At 40.7% G+C, this 24659-nt stretch overlaps 1 protein-coding gene across 3 annotated transcripts in view; it reads right to left on the bottom strand.

The window, feature by feature from the left end:
* Window positions 1-24659, bottom strand: part of LOC132856605 (uncharacterized) — a 75261-nt gene that overhangs the window by 13273 nt on the left and 37329 nt on the right. For 2 of the 3 annotated variants that reach the window (XM_060886235.1, XM_060886234.1), the window contains one exon: window positions 23233-23507. The gene's annotated coding sequence lies outside the window, so the exon portion shown is untranslated. Of the gene's footprint in view, window positions 1-21656; window positions 22063-23232; window positions 23508-24659 lie in introns of those variants that run through there. The other variant, XM_060886236.1, reaches the window with a different exon arrangement.

Raw genomic sequence — 24659 nt, 5'->3', positions numbered from 1 at the left:
GCGTAATGCTGTGAATTTTTTTTTCTTGTTGTGATACAATATACTGTTTCTTAATCCAAGGCTTAGTTCTTTTTCTTTTTCTGCTTCTCTGCCAAACACTTGGAATTCATTACATTCCATGTCAATCATTAACTTGCCATAGAAAATATCTTGGGCTTATTATTTTCATTTGCAGTGAATGATTGTGTGATACTCATAAGTTGTGAGTTTTGAGATTGTACAGGTGGTCATCTCAAACACTGCTTCTATCCAAGTTTACTTATGCCTCCTGCAGCTTAGTTTGTGCTTATGCTATAAGTACTAAGCAGCATTTTAATGTATTTTATATGTTGGTTAATAAAAAGCCTTTTACTAATGTAAAGTTAAATTAGTCATACAGTTACGAATAATTTGTGAGAGTTTCTGAGGTCAAAGAATGGTACAGGCCTAAAAATACACGACAGTGCCAGTGACTGGGTGCCATGTGACTTGATACTCAGTCACGGTTTAACTTGCCTCAAAAGTAAAAGTCAGCAATATTAGTAAAATTCTATTTTTGTTATGAAAAAAAAGTTAAGCCCTGAGGTTCTTTTCAAAGTTAAAAAAACAGCCAAATTTCTGTTATAAAACTTATCTGTTCCTCTCCACTTTCCAAAAAAGTAATTTTAAACAACTCTCAAATGTCCATGCTTTTAATGGTGATGAATGTGATGAAAATTCATATCATGATGTGTAAATGACTTTATAAATTGGTTTATAACGGAATAAAAATGTGTCATCAAAGCTTTAATCCTCCTACAATTGTGCCAGATTTACATTATGACCTTGATGTGTGATGCTGAATTCCTGTGAATGCTGTCAGTAGGGCTCAAATAGCATCTGATATGTGCATCTATGGCCCACTATCCTAGTGACTGTACAGTCTGCACTTGCAGTAATTTTAGTCCTGTATGGTGGCTTAGAAAGATTCACAGGACATACCTGAGCAGTGAAAGCCATTTTAATACAAACAGATATCATTTTACTTATTCCGGGGACAATGGCTTCAGCAAAGATCCCACAAGTTAAGCTGTATTGATTTTTATAGCATTTCTGAAAGAGCCTTATTTCCAGGACCCTGTCCTCAGCCTGGCTTTGGTATTTAGCATATTGGTTTGGAGACTAAGCTTTGTCTGGGTTTGGATCAGCCTGTGAAATGTCACATCCTCTCTCCAGCTCCAACTGCAGTCAAAAGCAGTATGTCTGCTCCTTTCTGAAAGCAGAATGGAAGCATGCAAGTTCCCCTGTGGGAACTCCCTGGACAGTCCTACTTAACCCATATATCATACCCCATATACTGTTTGTCCAGGTCAGCCAGCCCCTTGGAACAGTGGATGAGGATGCAAGCTGTCTCTAGCAAAAAGCTCACAGTGCTGTGATCGCAGGGGCCTATCATAAGTAGCACCAAATCCATAGCTGTCAGAGCACAACGAGTGCGGGCTCATTTATATCTTCACAACTGTCAGTTTGAGTTTCCTAATCCAAATCTATAAGCACATGGCTGCCACGTTTCCTGCCAGCTAGGTTATCTCAAAGCTTTAAGTCTGTCATTCTATCTAACTGCCTATTTGGTGTGACTTTAAATATCTAGCCAGTCAGATCTTTTTTGTTTTTACTTTTCCGCAAACCAGATTAAAGTTTATGGAACTTTGACTAGCAAATAAAGTCCTGTGCCTGTGACACATTTGATTACTAAGTATGACTTGATATCACACTCTATGCACGTTGTCTTAAAATGGTGCCATAAAATAGAATTTTAAGCTCTTTTATAAGTCAATTAAGGCAAGCCTGTGTGTTCCTCAGGCTTAGTGTCAAGTCAGCCTGCACCACACACCACCATCAGCTCCATATGGTCACACCAAACACACCACCCAGATGCCATTCTGGGCCAATAGGGGGGTTCCTTTTGAGCATATGTGTGTACACAAACTGAAATGTAAACAAGCTCTGTGTGTGAGTGCAATCTTGTTTCATCTGTCTTTCCTCTTTGCCTTCTTGTCTTGTGTTAGTTAGTGTTTTGTGAGTCTGTTTAAATCATATTCTCTTGCTTATTCATTCTCACGGTAAAAAAGCAGAACTAAAGTGAAAAGCCAATTTCCTGAGCGGTCCTTAACACCCCACCCCCACCCCCAATTGTATGTAGTGTAAGCTAAAGCAAAAAATGTGCTTTTGTTATGCTTAGAGACTCTTTTGCCATTTATCAACTGAGATCATCCTACCATCATTTCTAAGTATCTTTCTGCAGGCAGTCTGTTTATCTAATGGTGCATATGGCATCCGAGTACTTAGTTTTCCATTATTCAGGCAGAAATGAAGCATAAATTGTCTTTATAGCTTTGAGGTGTGAACTCCTGGGGCCCCAAATGATTTGTTATTAGCTAATGAACGTCATTTCACTCTGTTTAAGTAGCTACATCAACCTAAGTGCCGATAAACATGGGTTTAGTTTAACCCAGTGCTGAAACACACTACTTGGCATTTATAAAAGGTAAATAATAAGCATCTAGATCCATCCTTTAGTTTTCACTGACAGGCAAAACCACACAAATGCCAGTGAAAGGAAAAGAACACCTGTTTATCTGAGACTTTGAAACACCAAAGCATCCATTTCTAATACCCACAGCCTTCTACACATTTATCCACACAATACTCACACACACATGTGGTGCACATGTTTGAATGTGTGTTTTTTTGTTGGATACAGTATATGCCACAAGACTCCACATTAAGAAGAAAACCAAAACGATGTCCACTTATGGGAGCTCAACCAAATACCAAAGCTGCATCTTTAAGATGCCTAAACCTTTACACACAATGGCCCTCTTCATCCGCCTGTAAACCTGTAAGGAATGCTGGGTAACCTTGCTGACATCGTCAGCTTTTCCAAACACCTGGTACACTGAGGTATCTTCTAATTCCGTTTGCCTAGAAGAAAGTTAACAGCGAGTGCAAAAAAGTGTGTGTTTGTGTATGTGTGTGTGTGGAAGGATTAGTGAGACTGAAAGGGTAAAAAGTTGCCTACAGTGTGTCCAGCTTGTGTCCCGATCCTCTGAGATTACTTAGACAGAATGGGTCAGGTAACAGTTTAAGTCTCTCAAACTGCGTTCCTCATACTCCTAAACATCGTTATGGGCCAAGGGAACACTAACACATTCCCTAAAAAACAACTGGCACCTTGACGGCATACCGATGGCCAAACCAACCTTCTGAAGACCGAACTTCATTTTATTTTAGGAAACATCCATTATCCAAGCAAATTGCCTTTCAAGAATATTTTACTTGAGAAATGTCAGCAGCGGGTGGCAAACTGTGCCGGGCCTCAGCCAGTTCTTCTAAAAGTGAAAATAAAAGATTTATTCTGGGGCAATGGAAAGAAATTTGTCTAATCTGACATTTCTGATATATAGTTATTAAAAAGAGCTGAAGTGGCAAAGCAGTCCATTTATATCACTTTGTGCAAAATATGCATGAGATGTTTACTTAGTTTTCTGCCAGACTCTGAATGAGGTTTTTATCAGACCTTATAGTGCTATTTTGGGATGCAATTTAAGGAACCTGAATGGTAATCCACATGCCACCACAGGGTAGAGACACCCTCCTTCCCAAAAATGTGGTTAGAATGTGTGTGCGTATGTACGTTTGTGTGTATGTGCATGTGCATGCTTCTATATCCCTGTGGGGACCAAATATCTCATTTTTTTTTTTTACCTTGTGAGGACATAAACAAAATGGCTTTAAACAAAAAAACATTTTTTTTTTACAATGGAAACTGCAGCTTTTATATAAAAACAACAACAACAACAACAAAAAATCCAAACTTTTCCATTTCTTTTTGAATAAGTTGTAAGAATAGTATTAATAGATTACATGTATAATTTATTAGCAAATGTCCTCACAGGGAGAGTTAGAATAGCAAGACAAATGTATGTGTGTGTGGGATGGGGGAAAAGGGGGGGGGGGTAATTCCAGAAGCTCCCTGTACCCCCTTCTAAGTTTCCTCTTTTCCTCTCCATCAGACAGTTTTTATTACCAGTACATTTTTGAACCAGTCTGTTTCCATATTGCTAACCACCTCATTCCACAAACATGATGGAATCTTTGTTTCGAGGGCATTTAAAAAGTCATTCTTTCCCACTTTTTGACACAATTTCCCAAATGCCTACAGGCTCATGGAAAATTACTCAGAACCTGAGCAACTGGGAAGAATATTATCTTATAAGAAGGGTGACTCAAATGACAAGATATGTAAAATAATAGCAATTGTTCTGTTTTAATCCTTACTAACCATGATGGTCTTAGTCTATGTAATTTATTATGTCAGTCTTCTGTCATTTTTTTTTCCAAAAAAGCTTATTATATACATTAAGCTCCGGTCTGAGAGAGACTGTTTGGTTGCTTTTTTTTAAACCATATTTGGTCCAGAATTTGTTGGAAGCTGACAATGAGGCCAGTCAGAAGAAACAAACAGAATGAATCAAATTTTTTGCCTTGTACTGAGTGCACTTTATTACATTACCTAACTAGCTCATTCATCATTTTCATATATTCATCATCTTCTGTTCAGTAATATTTCATATGCAAGCCTTTTCTTCACCAAAATCCATATTAATATTTGACAATTTATCTTGCCATTCGCCTTTAATTCAAAGTTAAACTCAGACTCATCCATTGCAGGACCTGGCTCGTAGCCTCTGATTTGCATTTATTTGCTCTCAGCGAGAGCTTTTCTGTGAGAGAAAGAAAGAGAAAAAAAAAGAGGGACCATCTGTCATAGGACATGAAAAAGTTCTAGAAGCTCGGCTCTGATCGATGATATGTGGGTTCTCTGAGCTTGGCTAAGGCCGGTGTTTACTTCCATTTCTTTCCATATCCTCTCAGCAGCCTCCAAAGCTGACATCAGTCCAGCACTGTGTGAAGGAAGAACGCTGATTCTCTCACTCTGTTTTACCAAAAGCGTACTATGAAGTTCATTTAGGGATAGTCTAAGCTAAAATGATGGCCTAAGTCTCAATGCCAAACTGCGCCCTAGCGTCCATGTCCATACAGCTTTTCTGAGAAAGAGCTCAGTGATGGCCATCTGTATCACTCAGGAACTATTTCTGAATTGTGATCAGAAGTTATATCTAATCTACTCAGCTCCCAGGACTGAGCACACAGAGACCAAGAGCACAACACTGAGTGGCAGGTATATGGTGATATATATTGGGTAAGGCAACCCCGGGCTCAATCTTCTGGAGTTCCTGCCTGCAGGTCGAAGAACTCTGGCCTTGCTCTCTACATCCAGGTCCTGTCCTTATATTTCACAAACATCTGTCAACATAAGCAATTAGCTTCACATGCAGATTTTCAGAGTCTCAACATCTGAACACATTTGCTAATGTATGTTCTAATATCAAACTCATTAGGGCTTTAATGAAGTTTGTGTGATTAATGTAAACGCATTTATGCACTTTTACACAAAAAGAGGCCCTAAGATATTCTGTCAAAACCAGAGATTCAAGGAATAACGTGCAGGAAGTCAGACGTTTCCCATAAAGTTGGCAGGATCATCCGATTAATGGCCATCCTGTCTACCTCACCTCTATCCTTCAGTCTCTTTCACATTTTCCTGACCCAAAAGAATAGCTGCTTAACTATAATGCATGAACAGGGATAATTTAATCCCCATTCTCTGTTGTTTCCTTATTCACAGCGAGGTGATAGCATCGCTGAGAGCAGTGAGAGCTGGAATGGGCTTGGGGAGGAGGGAATGGGCTCAGCCAGGTCAGGTCTCTGCTACGACAATATAAGAGTAAGCAGAACTATGAGGTGTAAAGAAGACTCTGACAGCAGTGATCTCACCAATGGTCCAGGGTTAAAAACCAGGGGCAAGAGTGCAAAGTTTAAAGAGAGGACACTTTAATTATATGTACGTTCAGGGGTGTAGTTTAAAGGGGTCATTAGAAGGAATAAAAAAGTATACTTGAAGGAAACTTGAGACTTGAACAAAAGACTGCAAATTATCTTTTCTGGAATAAATTGGTATTAATGTAACTTTCTTTTTTGTTTCTGAAGCAGTGTTTGGCCATCGGTGAGATGAGTGATTCACTGCAGTCACATCATTATTTCATTTATTTGGCACATTCTATTTAAGTTTTCCCTGCAGGGCCAAAAGCAGTAGTTAGCCAGCCAAAAGCAGAAGGGAATTCCAGGCACTGAATGTGTGAGTCACGTTGTACTAGCATTTTCCTAAATCACAGTAACTTTAAATAGTCTAAGGAAATGTCTAAATGACTCAATTACAACTCAGCCTTTTTAAGTATATCAGTACATAATGTGATATTTGTGAGTCAGGCAGTAAAATACAAATGTACACTCTTATTACTGTTAATACTGGACTAGTTAATATTGGCACAAAGAAAAGACATAATCAATCACTTTTCTGTCTGAGAGGAATCCTAGATAGAAAAATTCAATTCTAAATTTACTGAAAATGTTCAACTTTACTGAACTCTGTAGTTCTTTAACAAAAAAACCCAAACCATATATTTTCACATACAGTACATGTGCACACATATTTTTCAGACAGAGGCAACATCGATAAAGTCACCTAAGACAAGAGTCTACAGTCACCAGTGGAAACAATAACAAGTAGACTCACTCACACAAAGGGCTCACACATTCAGCACCAAGCCAGTGCCTCTGCACCCACTGCTCTCTGATTCTAACTATATCCTTTTATTGTGATTGTTTATATTGTGCTGTGGGAGCCCACGTGGTATGCATCCTGTTCAAACCACTTTATGGTAATGGTTTGGAAATATCTAAAGCAATTAAAGCAAAAATTAAGGGAAACTGATGGAGGCAGTGCTCTGGATTCCACTATAGCACAGACTAATTACCCAACCCATGGACACCTCTATGAAGAAGCACTTTTAAACAAGCCCAGGTTAATAACCTACTATTGTACCTGGAATAGTCCACCTATGCTGAAATATAATGACAATTAAACCTTTTTACATTGCCTTGACACTCAAAATGCGGAGACGTTTTGATCATAGGAATGACCGTAGCAAACGGGAGCCTTCAGAACAGGAAGGAGCTGTCAGACCTGGAGAGAACACAGATATCGTTTTGAGTGAGAAACAGCTTGAAGCTCAGTTTCCTTTATTTACCCTCCCACCTGAGGAATTATGATGAATTAAAATAATAAGCATAATTAATGTAATAATTTCAGCATTTGGAAAATGCCTGAGGGTTGTTTTTTCACTGAATTGCAGTACTTCAGTGGTCTAAAATTTGGACAGTGCGACTGCCAGTCCCTCTGGTGAATAGCTTTCACTCTTATGGTGAGTCTTTGAGGCTGGCGGTGGGGTGCTAGTGCATGCTGGGATGTCCCTGATGTGAGCTGCTGTTTATGTGGACGGAGGACTGCCTGATGTGTCGCAGCAGCGTGGCGAACAGCCGCCACTGAAAAGGGGCTCTGTGCGGGTCTGCAGATCACTTTACACATCCACGTCCTGCTTCCGCCCCCTCTCTGCACAGGCAGCCTAGTGTACCCGCTCTGATGGAGGGGAAAAACAACCCAAAACAGAGGGGTTCAGTCCACCCAGCAGCCCAGCACAGAACCCTATTCATCTTCCTCTGCTGCTCCAGGATGACTTTATTTTTCAAATTCACAAATATTCCCCTGTGAAAAACCTGAGATCAATGAGAGAGCTAATGCTTGCTTTTCTCTATCCTGCTGGACATCTGAGGCCTCTCATTTACACACTTGTGTGTAGATGCATGCATGTGTATGTTTTAGAGATCCGACAGAGTTAATGAGCCGGATTACTAGGCTCATTAGATGCCTAGAGGTGCCAGCAGATGCCTGTGATGAGCAGGATCTCAGAATAAACTAACGATTGTGACAAAATCACAAAGTTAGTTTCCATGGTGGACTGCAGCTATCCCAGCAAACGTTTAAAATGGAGACATAAACAGAGGGGCAAAGTGGCAGATATGGGGGAGGATAAAGGTATTAAGGTGCTATTCCTGGAATCCAGGATCACCACATGGTGCTGACCACAGTGCCTGAGACAAGGCATGTGAGATTGAGGCACCATCAAGAGCTGTATTTATGCAGAGGCCCTTTTCAACGTGGGAAAAGAAGCCAGGGCTATTTAAGATTCCTGGGGAAATGGCAAAGTGGGTGAATAACTACAAAGACAAGCAAACCTTGGTGCATTAATCACAGGATAGACTGAGGTCTGGACCTTTTTTTTATCTCTCTTTCATTCATTTATAAAAGTAGTGTTAGAACTTCTACCTGCACTGTTTTCACTACTGTCCTAAGACACTTCTAATGATCACTGGACACTCCCTCATTCAGCTTTATACTCATTAAAAGAGCACCTGATATGGCTGCTGCTACCTGGGGGAATGGGAAAACCTCCAGTCTACACCCCTGACTCCCCTCGAATGTCAGTCCTGCATCAGCATGAGAAGAATGACGCTCTGTACGGGCCATTGCAAGGGCCATTCATAGCTTCAAGCCCTGCTACAGAGAACCTACATGACCAAATCTGAGTATCTGACACAAAACTGGTACTAATCCACTTCATTGATTATCTTCCCTGACAGCCATTTACATTTGAAAGTATATTCAGAAGTGACTGGCCATGGCTGCAGTGAACCAAAGCTTACTCTAGATCTGCCCTGACATTGCCCTTGCATTACTTATGCCTATAAAGACATGTCCCCATTTACTTTCAGATCCTCATTAGGCAGATTTTAAAAGTGGCTTATTAAATTTAAATTCACTGCAGTTTTTAGTTCATCAGTTGCCATACTCACAAAATCAAGAACCTGAACCACATTTCATTAAGGTCACTGTAGTACAAATAGAGCTACAAAACTCGGATCAAGAGAAAATGAATCCAGTACATCTCTTGTTTACCCTCCACATATTCCACTTTTAGCCCTGCTGGACATCTCTCTGCATTCCTTCAGGACCATTTGGTTGATGACAAACAGGAGCCTGTACTGAATGTGTGTCTAGGTGCTCAGGGGCGAGTCGTGGTCTGTGCCCCCTGTGGGTGCATCTCTGTTTGGGAACAGTGAGCATGGACCTGATGACCGGCTGGAGAAGGTGTCCTCTGTCCGGCTGGCCTCTGTGGTTTGTGTGTGTGGTGAAATGCTCTGCCAAGCCAAAGTATGGCACACAGTGGTGTGTGCTTTGGAAATGTTTGCTTTTCTAATAATCGAGGTCTTATAGAAAATGTAGCCTTTCAATTGTACTTAATAGATATAGAACTGGCAGAGAAAACAAACTCTTCCCCACAACATACTACCCCTTCTACAACAATCAGAGATCAAGCCTGTGTGACAGTTTCTCATATGTGGATAATAAAATAGCAAACCTTATGTAATTCAAGATGTCAACCTTCACAAAATTTAGAATGTGCAACATATTTCTTATACTGTATAATTCTCAGAGATCACATCTTGTGGTACTGGTTCTTAACTGGTTTGTCTATTTTATATTCAAGTTCCTAATTTAGCTTATTTTATCCAAAATGAGCTGAAAATCTTTAAATAACAGCAACATCTCATATCAGCTGTGTTTTTGGATACTCGGGTTGCTCGGACAGTAACAGAGAGAAAATCTGTCCATTGATGATTTAGTGATAAAGATTGATGATTTCAAAGAAAAAAGCCTGATTACTTCTACAGTAAAAAAGAATCTGTAATGCATGCTTTAACTCTATCCCTCTGCTCATGAATCATACTTTCCCTTTTCTCCATTCCTATTTTTACAGCTGGACACAAGCAGATCTGCTCGAGCACTTGTCTCCAGCAGACAGTTGGAAAATGGCACACAACTCTGACTACCTTTGACAGGGTCACACCATCTGTTCTATGTTCATAAACCATGCAAATCGTAGAATATCTACCTAATTAAATGATCTTGTAGTGCAAATAAGGTCCAGGGTAGATTTTCTGTTTAGATGAATGAAATAGAACATTAAATGCTAAAACAAAACATTTACAGTTTACTATGAACACATGAATACATTAACATCTAACCAGTATTAGATTTTGTAATCTGGTTGCTCTGAGCCACTTGCCAAAAAGACAAACCGGGAGAATTTCTTTTACAGTCTATACTTGTGTGTATACTTCTATCAAGCTATCCTACTCAGCTGTTGAGTAAACGTATACCGTACTGTTTGTATGTGTTTTTCAGTAGCAAAAAATAATGTGATCAAATGTCTATCAACTCAGTTCGCTGTGGTAGGTATACAACAAAAAGGAAATGTTGGAGAAAAGAAGCTTTGTGTCTGTATGTTTGATGTGAAGAGCCTGTCTATGTTTAAAATGAGGAAACAGTACCCCTACATTCCTCTGTAATCTCTCCATCTACCACACCAGGAATAGTAAAAAAAAAAAAGAAAAAAAAAGAAAAGAGAGAGGGCCTGGTAAGAAAGGATCTGAAAAGTATAGCAAAGTGGAGGTCACGTTTTCCAAAGGTTAAAGGAATACCATAACTAATGCAAACAAATGTAAAGCTGCAGTAATGGCTTGGAGAAAAAGGTCTAAAAATATGACTCCATTTGACTATTTCATCTTTCATCACTAACCTTATCAAAACCCTAAATATATATTTCACCTTTTCTTTACAAACTTTCTTAAGGGACCAAAATCCTGGTGTGGTTTCATCAACAGTTCTACCTCATTGATTTCCTGTAGAGACTTTTGCAAACGAAAGCCAGCTACCTCATTCATCCAAACAAAGCTAGGAATGAGGGCATGAGATGGGGAATATGAGGTGTAATTTACGCCTCTCTCTCATGCATGTGAACCAGCCATACCACTGTAGCACCCGAGAGAGCCTCTGATGAATAAACCATTTGGCTGTGGGCCTCCTGAGATCGGAAACGCTGTCATAGGCCATTAGAGGGACTAGCTGTAGTGAAAAGCCAGGGTCTGTGCTCCTTTCCATCTCTGCTGCTTCTTCTTCTTCTACCACCGCTCTTCGCCTCCTACAGAAACCATTCTTGTCTCTGCCCTTCCATTTAAGTTGGCAGAGTTAAATCCCATGACCATAAAACGCTGAGGCAGGCTACTGTTAACTGGACAAGGGTGGAGCCTAATGGTTGGGCACGCACACTGAATGAGCTGCTTTCGACAAGCACACCCTCACAAATAAACTAGAAGACACAAACTCATAAACACAAACACGCAGAACAAATTCCTTTGGGTTGCCAAGCTTTTAAGTTTCTGAATTTTTGTTTTCTCCCAGTGGCTTGACCTGCTGGTAACTGTAGCTTCAGGCAAGTACGGCATGGATTATAAATTAAGGTTATTAAGGTTGTCTACTTTTGTTTTTGCTTTTTTTTTTTTAAAGAGAAAATGTTGTCTTTTTTCTCTCTTACTATCACTGAAGGAGATGAAAATGATGTACAAGCCTATAAAAGCTTTCTAGAATGTGAAAAAAGCAGAAGCTCCTTAGAAAACCTCCTCTGCGGCCCTTAAAGGGTTTAGTGCACAGTGTGCAGGATGGAAAAAATTCCTCAAGACAAAATCTATCTGCTTAATAAATTCTAAAAATTTTTTGCTTTGAAAAGAAACTCTGGTTGCAGATGATGGCTGTGCTAAAGGGTTGTAGGTGTGTGTTTTTGCCAGATGAGGACTTGTTTCATTGTCTAAGACTGTGTTGACAAATGTATGACTTGTGAGCCGCATTCTCGCTGCCAGCCCATGAAGTTGTATAATCAGTGCCAATTGATGATGCAATCCCTCTATCCAGCCACTCCAGCTGATCTTTCCTTGTAAAAGAACACAGCCTCTGGTCTGAGTGGGAAAAGTGATGTCATGCTGGAATTAAAGAGGCACCGCTGACCTTCTGGAAAGGATATAGGTGAGGAGGGGGTTAGCATACCTCTGGTATTCTATACTACTGCTGAAAAGCTCTTAAACCCATTTATCAGCAGTGCTTATCTGAGTCTATGAAAAGTAATGGTGTACTGTGTAATTGTGTTCTTGGCAGGTAACCCACTGCATTTTAGGTTGTCTGAACAAACATCTGAGTGGAATGTAATTGCTGGAACTGCAGGAAAGATGGAGTAAAAGAAAAGGTGAAAGTGGAAAAGAAAGAAGTGAGGAGGTGTTGTGTTGTCGTCAGCAGCTCCTGCTGATGATGGAATTTCTGGGCTCAGAGGAACAGTGGTTAGCCTTGCTACTGTGCAGCTCAGTGGAAAGAAGAGCAGAAAGGCCATTAAACCCCATTATCTTTCCAGGGTTGCTCGTGTCTGTACATGGAGACTGAGCACTGAGGGTCATTAGGGTCTCTGCAGCTTTCTGAGGTGGAGTCGCCAGGAGCCAGGAAGCCTTGCTTTAAATTATTCCACAGGTATGTTCCCTAACCCAAGGCTGAGGATTAGGAAGGTGGCAGAAGTGTGTCTAGAACTCAGCCCTTTTCTATTAATGGCATGTTAAATCCTGTGGCATATGGCTACTCCACCCATTCTGAAAATAAACAATGGCACTCCTGTATTTTCCATTTATCCAGTTGTTGAAAAAGAGGACACCAGGGAAGACTATAAAAGGAGAAGAACAATAGAAAAAGTACAACAGAGAAAACATTTGAAGAGAAAAGTTGACTGTGTGTGTATGTATGAAAGAAAGTGTGAGAGAGAGAGAGAGAGAGAAAGAGAGAAAGAAAGAAAGAAAGGCACAAAAAGTGCTATGCCACACCACTGGACCAGTAAACCTCTCAGTGTTATTGCATGTTTCTAAGTGCTAGCTGTTTTTATTGCTGCTGTAGGCTTACAAAAGCCTTTAGGGCTTCAGGGCAAAAGGTGTTTTATCCAACTACTAAGCTCTGGAGAAACTCCAAAATGAACATCCATCTTTTTGTATTAAAAGCTTGCTCTGACAGCAATCACCACTAACAAGATGTTACAAACTCATGCTCATCATTTTTGCCTTTCAGTTTCTCCCTGGCTGCTTTGTTTCCTCCTTCTGTCTTTGAGTGAGTGAACACACTCATAGTCACTCACACACATTCATATAGTCTCTCCCTCTTAGAAGAGACCAGACTTGTTTAACTTGAATGACCTAGTGGGCAGCCAAAAGAGAAGAGAAGCCTATTTTTAGACTGCACACAGATTAAAAGTGGAACTTATTTCCTCATCCCCATAAAAGCGAGACTTCTTCTTTCTGTCATTTACATCAGTCTCCCTGGTGGAGAGTTTCTCTCTTTCTTTTGACTCACCATTTTTTTCTTCCTGAAATGAAAACTGAAGTCATGCTAACTGAAGGTCTGTGGAGGTGGTTTAAAAACTCCTGTCACACAGATTATAAATGGCAATGCCAAAGTAAGCTGTCAAAAAGCGGCAAGAAAACAACGCTAATGCATAGTGACATCCCCTCACTGTTTACCTCAGGTGACCTTGGTGTAAGAGATACTCAGTAAACTTAGTTCATTATATAGCCATCTCAACCAAGTGTAATAGTATAAATACATTAAAAACATTCCCCTATATATACATGTGCAAGTGTGTGTGTAGTAAGGTTGGTGTAAAGCTGGGAAGTTCTGTTGGCCTGTATTTTTTTTTTTGTGCCAAGCCAGACAACACTAGAGACACTGCGTAACAATGAGTTAGGGATCTACCATGTAACCACTTTTACGGGAGCCACTACACCTGACCCGGACCAGAGTTTGGAAATGGACTGTAGCTGCTGCTGCTCCATTTACTGCAGAAGGCCTTTGCTGTAATTTTATCTCCTATCTAAAACTGTGGCATGACATGGAATTAAAACCTGACAAACAAAATCACCTTTTCCCTAAGTGTTAGGTCTATAAGTCTAGGCATATTGTAAATTATTATTTAAAAAAAAAAAACACTTTTTTTAACAAGACAATTATTAGGCAATCAGCATGGTACAAAAAGAAAAGTACAGTTCTTGTGGGAGAGAATGGAAAACACAGCATCAGCAGTACCGGGGAATATCAGCCACAATGATGGGGGTGAGGCACAGTAGCAGAGAGAAAACCATGTTATTTAATAATCAGAGTTGGGGGGATGAGGAGGGGGGAATAGAACCCACTGGAAACACAGAAAATGATATAACAGCGCTGGCTGCCCTCCCAGCACACACTGCAGGGGAAACCTGAGACAAGCAATTCTGCTTCTCAGCTCCTTCTGTCTCAGGAGTGAAAGCGTTTAGTCTGTCATCAAGACTCTTAGAGAGATACGTGTGTCAGAATACACATGTGTGTAAGTGTGTGGGAGAGATGGAGAGTGAATACAGAAATGTGATCGGTATGTTGTGAAGTCAAATCACAAGCAACCAGAAAAGAAACAAAATACATGAAATGCCAAAAAAACATTTATACATATATAGAAAAGAGAGAAATGATTTAATCATTCCAGATTAAATCCTACTCCTCTTCCAGATGTTTAGAAGTTTTTTAACACACCAGGCCTAATTGTATAGAAAGGCAAGGCTTGGCCAGGGACTAATTGTCCAAATAGGTTTTCGTTGTTTAAGAAAACAAGACTAAAATCTGGGGCTTTCCTTCTCTGGGGTTCTCTCTGTAAGTCTTTATGCTGCAGGCCTGTAGTAAACCTGTAGATCCTTACACCACATACAGAGTCTGAATACTCTGGAAAACAGGAACAGTTATGACATCCTCAATTAAACAAAATGGATGGATAAATAAAATATCCGTCCAGTCACCTCCAGCTTGGCAAGAAAGTATGCAGTATATAGAATAACTGGATAAAGTTGATCAATTTAATAAATTGTACAATAAATTTAAATAAATTTATTTATAAATTTAGGTTAAATAAATTGTACAGATATTTAAAGTAACCTATCAAAGTGGAGAATAAATACAATTTCAGTGATTGTATTAAAAACACTCATCTAGTACAGGGTTTCCTTTACTTGTGGTTTTACAAAGAGGGACATTATGTAAGAATTACAGCAGGACATTTTAGCAAGAATGCCTATTTATTTCCAGTTTTTATTAAAGTCATCTGTTAGTAGCTTTATTTTGGTTTATGGCTTAAACTGACATGAGCATTGACATCAAAAACATTGAGCAGGTTTTAGTTCTATAGTACATCAAGGTTACTTTTATATTTCTGTGTTATAAGTAAACTACAGAACTAAACTATCTACAGTGTTAAATAATAGCTCCAAAATACAAAATAACTGCAAAATATCTATAAACCAGATATTCCAGGATCAACATTCCTCTGCACTGTTACTGTTGTCAACACATATTGATCGAATAGTGTTAACAACTTGCAATATTGCCTTCCTGTGGCTGTAAAAACATAGAATAGCCCAACAGTAATCATCCAACTTAGGAATCTTCTGAAGGACGTCCAGGGAGTCAGTCTTTGACTATCTTACCACGCTGTCTCCAATCACTATGAGGGTTAGACGCACAAGCATGACAGCCACACACACTTGGCTCCGTGTCTGAGGGGAGGTTAAGGTTAAGTTATCCTCTCATCTCATGTTTCACTACCACTTTGTGTCAGATAGTGGAATGAAAATTGCAAGGTAAGGATCATATGAAGTAAAACAAAGCATCACAGCTAGTGTGCTACTTCAGTCCAGACTTCCTGCCCACTCAGCAGTCAAAAAGCACTTCATTGCCAGCATCATAGGAACGCGCTCACAAGTAGTTTGAGTCCTTTACTCTTACCTATCTGCATCGGAGAGTCCTACATGGTTAAATTAATACTATAAAGCTTTTTTCTTTATTCTTGGCAGGTCATACAAAAGCTGAAACTAAAATTCTGACTTTCTGACTTTATGAGTCCGACTGATCTGGAATGAGATCTAGGACAGGATAAAATGCTTCCAGGGGCACATCTTAATTTGTTTTCATTATCGTCCTTTAGTAAGAGGACTTACTAACAAAACCAGCTGAGGGAGGATGGATAGTTGTGTGGTGAAATGGATATTGGCTGATGTAATTTTTGCTGGCATATATTTATTTCACCACACAACTATTCATCCTACTCCAGCTGGCAAACCCGAAGCATGAAAAATCTCTAAAAACGGTAATTTGTTTGTGATTTGCTTTTTAAGACATATAAGTGTACTTAATAACTGCTATGTTGTATGTTTACCCTGGCACAAAGCTGGAGGAACATAACATCTACTGTACCCAGGGTAAAAGTAGAGGGAGGTGGAGAAATGAAAGTTCCACTTGGCTTGAACTGGATGACTACCCCTCCCTTATTTACGTCTTTCCTCCCCTTTTTATAACCCCACCCCTCCCGCTGACCAGCCATCTCTCTCCCCTTTTCTCTGAGCACCTGTTCCATCACCCACCTGCAGGACAATAAAATGGCTCTGTAAACTCTCTCCCTCCTTTCTTCCATCTATCTCTCCTCCAGCTGGCACACAGCTGGCACTTTATGAGTCACATCTCTGTGTCCTTGATGTCATTACAGCCTTTCCATCCAGCTCCATTTTCACCATTCTAATGTGTTCATGGTTCCCATAACGCACTTATAGCAAAAGCAGGGACAATGGCCATGGAAAAAAAATCAAAGACAGAGAGGCCAAAACCACAGGGAAAAGACAATGGTAAAGAAATGAAATATTTAAGATTAAAGAAAGGACAGTAAGACGGACAGAAAGATAAGGAATCTGTAAAAGAACAAGGGAATGAAGGAGATGTGAGAGGACATTTGATAGGGAGGTGAAAAAAATTGGGATGAAGGGGCCCAGGCCAAAGTCTTTCCCACAGAATAACTGGCACTGACATATGAAGCATGCTGCACCATTAGTGTGAATTTGTCACCCAAGTCCTAGACAGATGAATCAGCCTGTCTAAGAATCCATTTATGAATGAAAGAATTGTGGAACAACCACAATGGTTTTTCCTCAGTGCTCACAGGTTCATGTGTATGCATCTGTGATGTCTATATACCTCAGTGCAGAGTATCTGAGCTTTTACTTCTTTCTTTTTTAATCACACATAAGTGTGATCACACCCACCCGACCCTTAACTTGTGATGAACCCGAGTGTGTTTGTTGATGGTTGCTCTATACCATCTGACCTGGGAGTGTATAATATAAAATGTTGGTCTACTGCACATGTACCCTTGTGTTGCCAGATGGCCTGTTTACACCTCTTTATAAACAGAGGAAGCAGACATGTAAAGAATCTCTAAATGTGTATGACCTCTTGATATGCATCGCTAATCTATTAGACTTTTTGTGTAATATTGAGTCCAGCTTTCTGGAATAAAGCCACAGCATCTGTTTATGTGTATGTGTGTTGATGATTTGATTTTCTGTTTGTGCTTTTCATGCTGACAACTGGGATATTGATTAACTGGGATTTGGTGTCACATACAACATGGATTAGCTATGCTTCAGCAAATAAAACAAATCCTCCTTTCAACTAAGTTTTCACATAACTTAGCTTGGATCGGTTTTCATTTGGTACTGACACTGAGGTAAATGTTTGCATTCCTAATTGTGGAAGAAGGGATGCAGTTAGTGAAATATGTGGCTTGGAGTAATTGTGTTTGGTACTGCATAGGCGGTTCTGATGGGTTCTGATTTAATTTTTTGTGAGAACGAAAACCTAAGCTTTTCCTAAAATCAAGCTTGTCACTGAACATCTCAGAGATAACCAATGTAAACAAAGAAGGTTTGCTGCCTGGTAGTGTGGATTGACAAAGGATTGACCTTAAAGAAGAATTATTGGGCTGGTAACTTAACTGGACTACCTATACGCACGAGCAGGTGAACTGGTTGGTCGCTGATAGCTGCACACACTCCTGCTAACTTCACCTGATTCTCTATTTATCTTGCTTTGGTGACAAACTGAAGAGTTGTGTCAAATGTTTTTCGTCAAGTCCTGCCAGGGCTTTCCAATACCCTATTGCTTCCTTCGCCAGTCTCCCTATGGCAAAAATTAACGTTTAAACCGGAAACCTTTGCAAGGGGTAACTTCCCGATGCTGACCATTTGAACCAGTGTTACTCACTGAGACCCGGCAAACATGAATGTTTGAGGGCAAACATGGAGCGGATGAATCAGCTACATGTGGAATGCGACAACGGACCCTGACTATTAGCAGCTGGCTTTCTAGCAGAACACTCAGCTTAAATAACATGATTATTGCTGTACTTGGAAAGGGCAAAAGCAACAGTTTTGGCTGAATGACACTAACAGAGATGTTTCCCACAAAGGGAGGACAAGAGAAATGATTGAAATGATTATTTACACAAATTTTCCATCACCCCAAATCCATGACTATTGAGATATGTGCAAACACACTCATATCACTTTGTACTATAGATCTTTTGGTTTCACCTGCCATCAAAAGTGTATTTGCACACTCTTAAAAGCACACACCCACATTCTTGGATGGCATTAAGTGCTGGTTGTGTTGATACCAAAGAAGACATGCAAAAGCATATAACCTCAAACACACACAAGTGTCAGAGACAGGTATTAAACGTGGGTTTAAAGCTATAAACAAATGTCACTGGTGCGGTATCTTCAAGGCCACATTCTCATTAATATAATCAAGAATTTAATCATAGAGGAGATTAAAGACTGCTGTTGTAAGTTTGGAGGTATAATCACCCCATTTGCTGAATGAATCTGTATGTGTAGAATATAGATCTCTGAATGAAACAAGTCTCTGTGTACATATTAGGACTACATTTCCCAAAAGGTACACAGTACAACTATCAGCAGCATTGTAGAAAAAGAGTATGAGCTCTTCTTTCTCTTCCCATGAAAGACTCGGCACACAAAGTTCAAAAAAGCCCATAGAGGTTTTTCCCCTTTAAAAGAAAGCATGACATCAGCCATAGCTAGGTTGACCAAGTGCCTGAACAACACTAATGTGTCTAAACAATGCTGCATCTGGATCAAGACACACTAGGGATAAAAAATGACTCAGAGCCAAAGAGAGAGGGAGAGGGAGAGAGAGCAGGAATGCAGAGGAAGAGAGCAGAGATGAAAAAAAAGAGGAAGCAGCCAGCTGTTTAGGACAAGTGCCAGAGTGTCTGCGGATGTGCAGAGCTCTTATTTATGGGCGATTCCCCTCTCTCAGCCAAATCCAGCCCTCAGCCAAAGATAGAGAGAGAGGAAGAGAAAGTGAGAGAGACTATCGTCCAATGTGGACTTTAAGTCACTCACACGGCTCCTAAGCGCAACACCCATCAGACAGGACATAACATGCTACACTAAACAAGTCTCATCACTCCAACAGCTTGGAATGCAGTCTGCCATTACTGAAAATTCCCAACCCACTACAGCACACTCTCTCTGCAGCTATAACTCTATATGGCTTAAGACTTGAGCCTGAATCACCTAGACTAGCATCACTCGCTCAGCAGTGTCTGCACAAACAACACTTAACCTGAAATAAACTATGCTGTGCTAAAGCTAACAAAATATGATTCATTCTGGACTCAAGGTGCTCTCTTCTATGCTTAAAGAGCGTATCAACTGTCCAGTGAAGTATGTTGACAGAAAGGTTTCTGTGACAGTTTGATAGAAGGTTGAAGACAGTCTCCTTCTGTGCTGGCACCAAGCTCCTGTGGTCCAGGCTAAGAAGAGTACCTAGAAGTGTCTAAATTAAGAAAGCAGAAGAAAAGAGTAAGAGTAACAGATCAAATGTTCAGTTTAATTATCAATCTGTTCCACAAAGATGTGTACTGTCTCTCTCAAAACACATTCTGAGCCAAAAATGCGTGATATCAGGATGCAGGCTAACAGCATCTGTCTCCTGTTCCATCATTCTTCGCCTCTCCCTCCATTTCATTCGGCTTTTCTATCAGCAGCTCTCACCTCTATGCCAGAATGCTGTGGGGGAGCTGCGTTTGGCTCCAATGCTAAAAGTGCAACTTGACATAAAGAGGACGTCCAGAATGCTGGGAGAATAATGTGAGGTATCTCCTGTGACTCATGTGGTTTTACATTATGCGTCCAAAACCCCAACATGGAAACGCAGTAAAGTGTGTGTTTGTGTTTGCCTCTATACTGTGTTTAGTAATGTTGTATACTAAACACAGGTAATTTGCAGAGTTAATTTCAGATGCATTTTCAGTGTAAATGGGGCAAATCATGGCCAAACAGAGACATACAAACATACATGCAGGCAGAGAGCAGCCACATACCTTACTGCTGTGCATCTTTAAAGAACCACAATATATGTATATGTGTGTGGTATATATGTAAACAGGACTGCAATCCAGATCTAGAAAAGGAATGCTGAAAACCTGCTAAGGTCACTGATCTGGCTAAATGCCGTAAATATATATTTCTGTTGAAGACTCACAGCCTGCTAGGTTACTCATTTGTAAGTACTGTACACATAACAAGAAGGGAGAGTCAGGATTTAACCCTTTATGTACTTCAAACTGCTTTCTATAGTACTAGTTATTTTCCTAACTGCCCAATTGTCATAAGAAAATTTGTAAAATCATTTGCATTGTATGTCCATAGGATCAATGAATACAGATTTCATTTCATTGCTATTTGCAGGCCTCCAGAGGAATCAGAAATATGCACCGTCTTCTTCCACATTGTTGCTCATGCTTGTTTTTTTCATCAGCTCAAACACCATTGCCTGACCACCAAAAAACTCAACAATTCTGCATCACTCAGAGACTGGCTGCTGTGACCAACCTAAATTAGAGTTGATGGAGATGTCAAAATAAAAGCATAAAAGCATTTCCTAAAAGCATTGCTTGGTAAGTATGTGAAATACTGTTTGTGTGTGTGTGTGTGTGTGTGTGTGTGTGTGTGTGTGTGTTGTATCTTGGTAGAAACCTCAAGTGTAGGTAGATCTGACTGTTTTGACCTTGTAAGTCTGTTTGGTCTGTTTGTTTTAAGTTCCTGAGGTGAGGATTGGATTGGTAAGGATTGGTAATAACTGTAAGATGTGTGTGTGTGTGTGTGTGTGTGTGTGTGTGTGTGTGTGTGTGTGTGTGTGAGCCCACCTAAGAGGATATAAACAAAAGCTCACTTCCTGTTTGTGTGCAATGTCTTGTTACCTGGTGACACTGTTTAGGAAGAATGCTCAAGCACGTGCACACACACACACACACACACACACACACACACACACACACACACACACACACACTTTTTTCTGCATTTCGCATTTTAGATGCAAATCATCAATAAACCTGCCTAACAAATCGGGCAAGCAGGCTTTCTCCTAGAGCTCAGAGCTTTCACCCTACAGCAGCCTGGCAAATGGCAAACTGGGACGATTACACACTGGCTAGTGATGAAGAATAGTAGACTGTAGAAAAGACAGGCCTTGCTGCACCCTTCACAGTGAGCTATTCTCTCCTGGACTCGAATACATGTAACCTGACTAAGATGCATCACTCATACTTTCAGAAACTCTCACACAAATACTGACACTGTTAAGGTGGCATGCAAGAGACATTACAGTGTGGTACTAAAATACACATGCCTGCGGCCAACTAAAGCAATGCTATGTCTTTTCAACTTGGAATAACATGGAATATTCCTGTGGCTATTACTGTATGGTCCTGTTAATTTAACAGCAGCTTAGGTTTGTAGCTCTAAATGGTCAACCCCTCCTTCCAGACATAGCTTCGTTTCTGTGACGTTTCTTTGCATCTTTTCTTTACCATTTCTTTCTCTCTGTCTTTCTGTATGTGTGACTGTCTGTCTTGCTTTTGCTCTTTCCTTCCTCCTCCACTGCAGCCACTTCTGGAAAGTCCATTTGCACAGTTCGCAGTAAGAGCAGGTCCGTCTCCTCCATGGCAGATTCCTGCTTGTGTTTTTTCAATTAGCCTCGGCTCCTGTATACTATTCAGAGGAACATTTGGGAAAGCATAATTCTCATGGCCCAACACAAAAACTAACGGAAAGTCACTTAAGATTTTTCCGGTAGGAGTTTTGGAAAGAACCATTATTCTCTCAAAGGGAGAACAGTTACATGTCCCTATAGAAACAGGTGAGAATTAGATGGAGGGAGAAATAGATGGATGAGTGACTAGATAGTTGGGTAGATGAATTCTGCAGGTGGGTGTATGTGGATCTGGATGGATGGATTGATGGAAGGATACATATATAGATCAGAAGATGAATGGATGAACATCTGGATGGATGGATGAATGTCTGGATGGATGGATGGATGGATGGAAGTGGTTGGTTCAATGGATAGGTGAGTGGATAAAATGATAAATACTTAAGTGGATGGAGAAATGGATGGATGGATGGTTGGATGGATGGATGGATGGATGGATGATAAAATGATGGATAAGTGAATGAATGAATGGACAAGCAGTTTGGTAGGTGGATGGCTAAATAGATTTAGATGGTTTGGTATATGGGAGCATGCATATGGGTAGATGGATCAATAGTCAGTTAGAAGTAAGATATAAATAAAAGAAAATGTAAATGCCCAGAGTAGAAGGAGGTGGGGTGAACGAGTGCACGGATGGACGAATATCCCTAAGAATGCAGATGAAAGTCGACTGTTCCGGATCTGAAGAGGGCCACAGGGAGAAGGGACATATCCAGAGGCCTCACATCAAAGCTGCAAGGCTGAGAGACAGATGAGAGGAGCAAAGACGTCTCCACCCTCTCTCTGTCCCCATCATATTTACACAGATGAGTCGAAACAGCTCTTGGCATCTTTTCGGCAATAAACACCAGGCCAGATACACACACAGACACACACAAACGGTTTTGGATAAATCATACGCATAACCCTACCAAAAACTAACACACAGACAAGTTCATGTATATTGAACTAACTTCCATGCAAAATCACAGATACTCCACTAAAGTTAACAACTCTACCTGTACAGCCATTTAAAACATACTGGCTAACTTACTCAGATCCACACCATCTCTCTGGATGTATACAGAAAGGGTACAAGAGTTCAGCAGGGAGATGTGGATGCCAGTGTAACAGCTCCCACACACTGCACACATTCATTGTGAATCCTAAATACTGCCTTAGTCTAGTCCAGTCTCACAGAGACCTTTATAGAGTCCTGACTGTGGAAACACTGCCAACTGTCATCCCTCTGTGTGTGTGTGTGTGTGTGTGTGTGTGTAAATGAAAGTTTGTGCTCAGGTACTGGAAGTGACAAACCTCACCGCCACCCACCCAGACAAGTCAGACAGACACACAGACAGATAAACAGACAGAGACACAACTCTGAGTAGTTCAGTGAAGTTCACAGCTCTTACCTGTGTGTGTGGAGTCCGTGTGTGAGAGCTTCATATCTGCTGTAGCAGTTCCACAGCTTTGCATTTAGACCCAGGGCTCATGTGAGGAGACAGAGAGGTGGGGGAGAAGGGGAGAGAGAGAGGGAGGGAGAGAAAAAGAGAGAGAGAGAGAGAGAGAGAGAGAGAGAGAGGGAGAGAGAGAGAGATGTAGAGAGAGAGGGAGAGAGAGAAAGAGTGAGAGAGAGAGTGTACTGGAACACTGCAGCCCCCAGCCCCGGCCACTCCAACTCTACAGTCTGAGGATGAAAAGAGAAGTCTTCATTACCAGCTGGAGACCACGCCTCCACCCCCTCTCTCCTTCCCTCCCTCCCGCTCTTCCTCCCTCCCTCTCTCTTCCCTCACTCTCCCAGCCAGTAGCACACTCCAGGGCCAGCCCCAGCCAAAAGAGGGCCAACCATCTGCCAAAAAAAACCTCCAAGTACAGTTCACTGCCAGCACAGTGCAGAGTGAGAGAGAATAAGAGTGAAGGGAGAGAGAAAGGAGCTATGACAGATAAAGTGACAAAGACACAGGGGAAAGAATAAGTAGAGCAAAGGAAGGTCAGAAACACTTTTAATCATTGTTGCTGAGGTCTTTAATTAACTCTTGCCTTAGAAAACACCAGATCAAACGGCCTGTTTAACTTGGTGACATGAATCAGATCTCTCTCTCTCTCTCTCTCTCTCTCAGAGTTCTCTCTCTGTATGTGTCAGTATGCCCATGCCCTCTGTGTGTATTTACAGTAGAAATATAATTGCTTACCATACTCATCATTCACATCTGTCTTTCTCTGCTACTGCACACTGTCTGATCATTCCTTCCTTACTCACTTTCTCTTTCTTTCACCCCTGCCAAAGTGAGTGTTGTCCCCTTTGGAGGAGAAAATTGCTCTTTAAGGAGAACTGCATACCGCCTGTAATTATGAGTGGGGTTGTGCATGGAGAAAGGCTTGGGGCCCAACCCCCACTGCCACCACACACACACATACACACACACACACACACACACACACACACATATATATATATATTCTCTCTCTCCCAGGGCCAAATCAGGGCACACACACTGTCACGAAGAGACAGTTGTGAGTTTAAACTTTTTTCAAAGGCCATATTTATTCAGGCAACCTGAAGCATAGAAGCATGGGAGAAATGATGTATGCCTTGAAACGATGCAATTATCTAGCATACACCGCAATAGAAAATGAATGCATTATGACAACAACGAAAAAAATCTGCTTAGTATCAAAAAGTTATTGCATTTTCCTAAATGCACATAAAAATTGCACATGCACCTTTGTTGAAATGCTCTGAAGTTCATTACCGGCCTGTTTAAAGCTGCTCCTATTTTTATACACGTTGCTCTTATGGTATGTAAATGAGGGCTACAATTAAAGCGGCTAAATATGG

This window comes from Tachysurus vachellii, chromosome 14, assembly GCF_030014155.1.
Source record: "Tachysurus vachellii isolate PV-2020 chromosome 14, HZAU_Pvac_v1, whole genome shotgun sequence".
Classification (NCBI taxonomy): Eukaryota; Metazoa; Chordata; class Actinopteri; order Siluriformes; family Bagridae; genus Tachysurus; species Tachysurus vachellii.
Note: the sequence above shows the minus strand (reverse complement) of the source record. Positions and strands in the feature narration are given on the sequence as shown.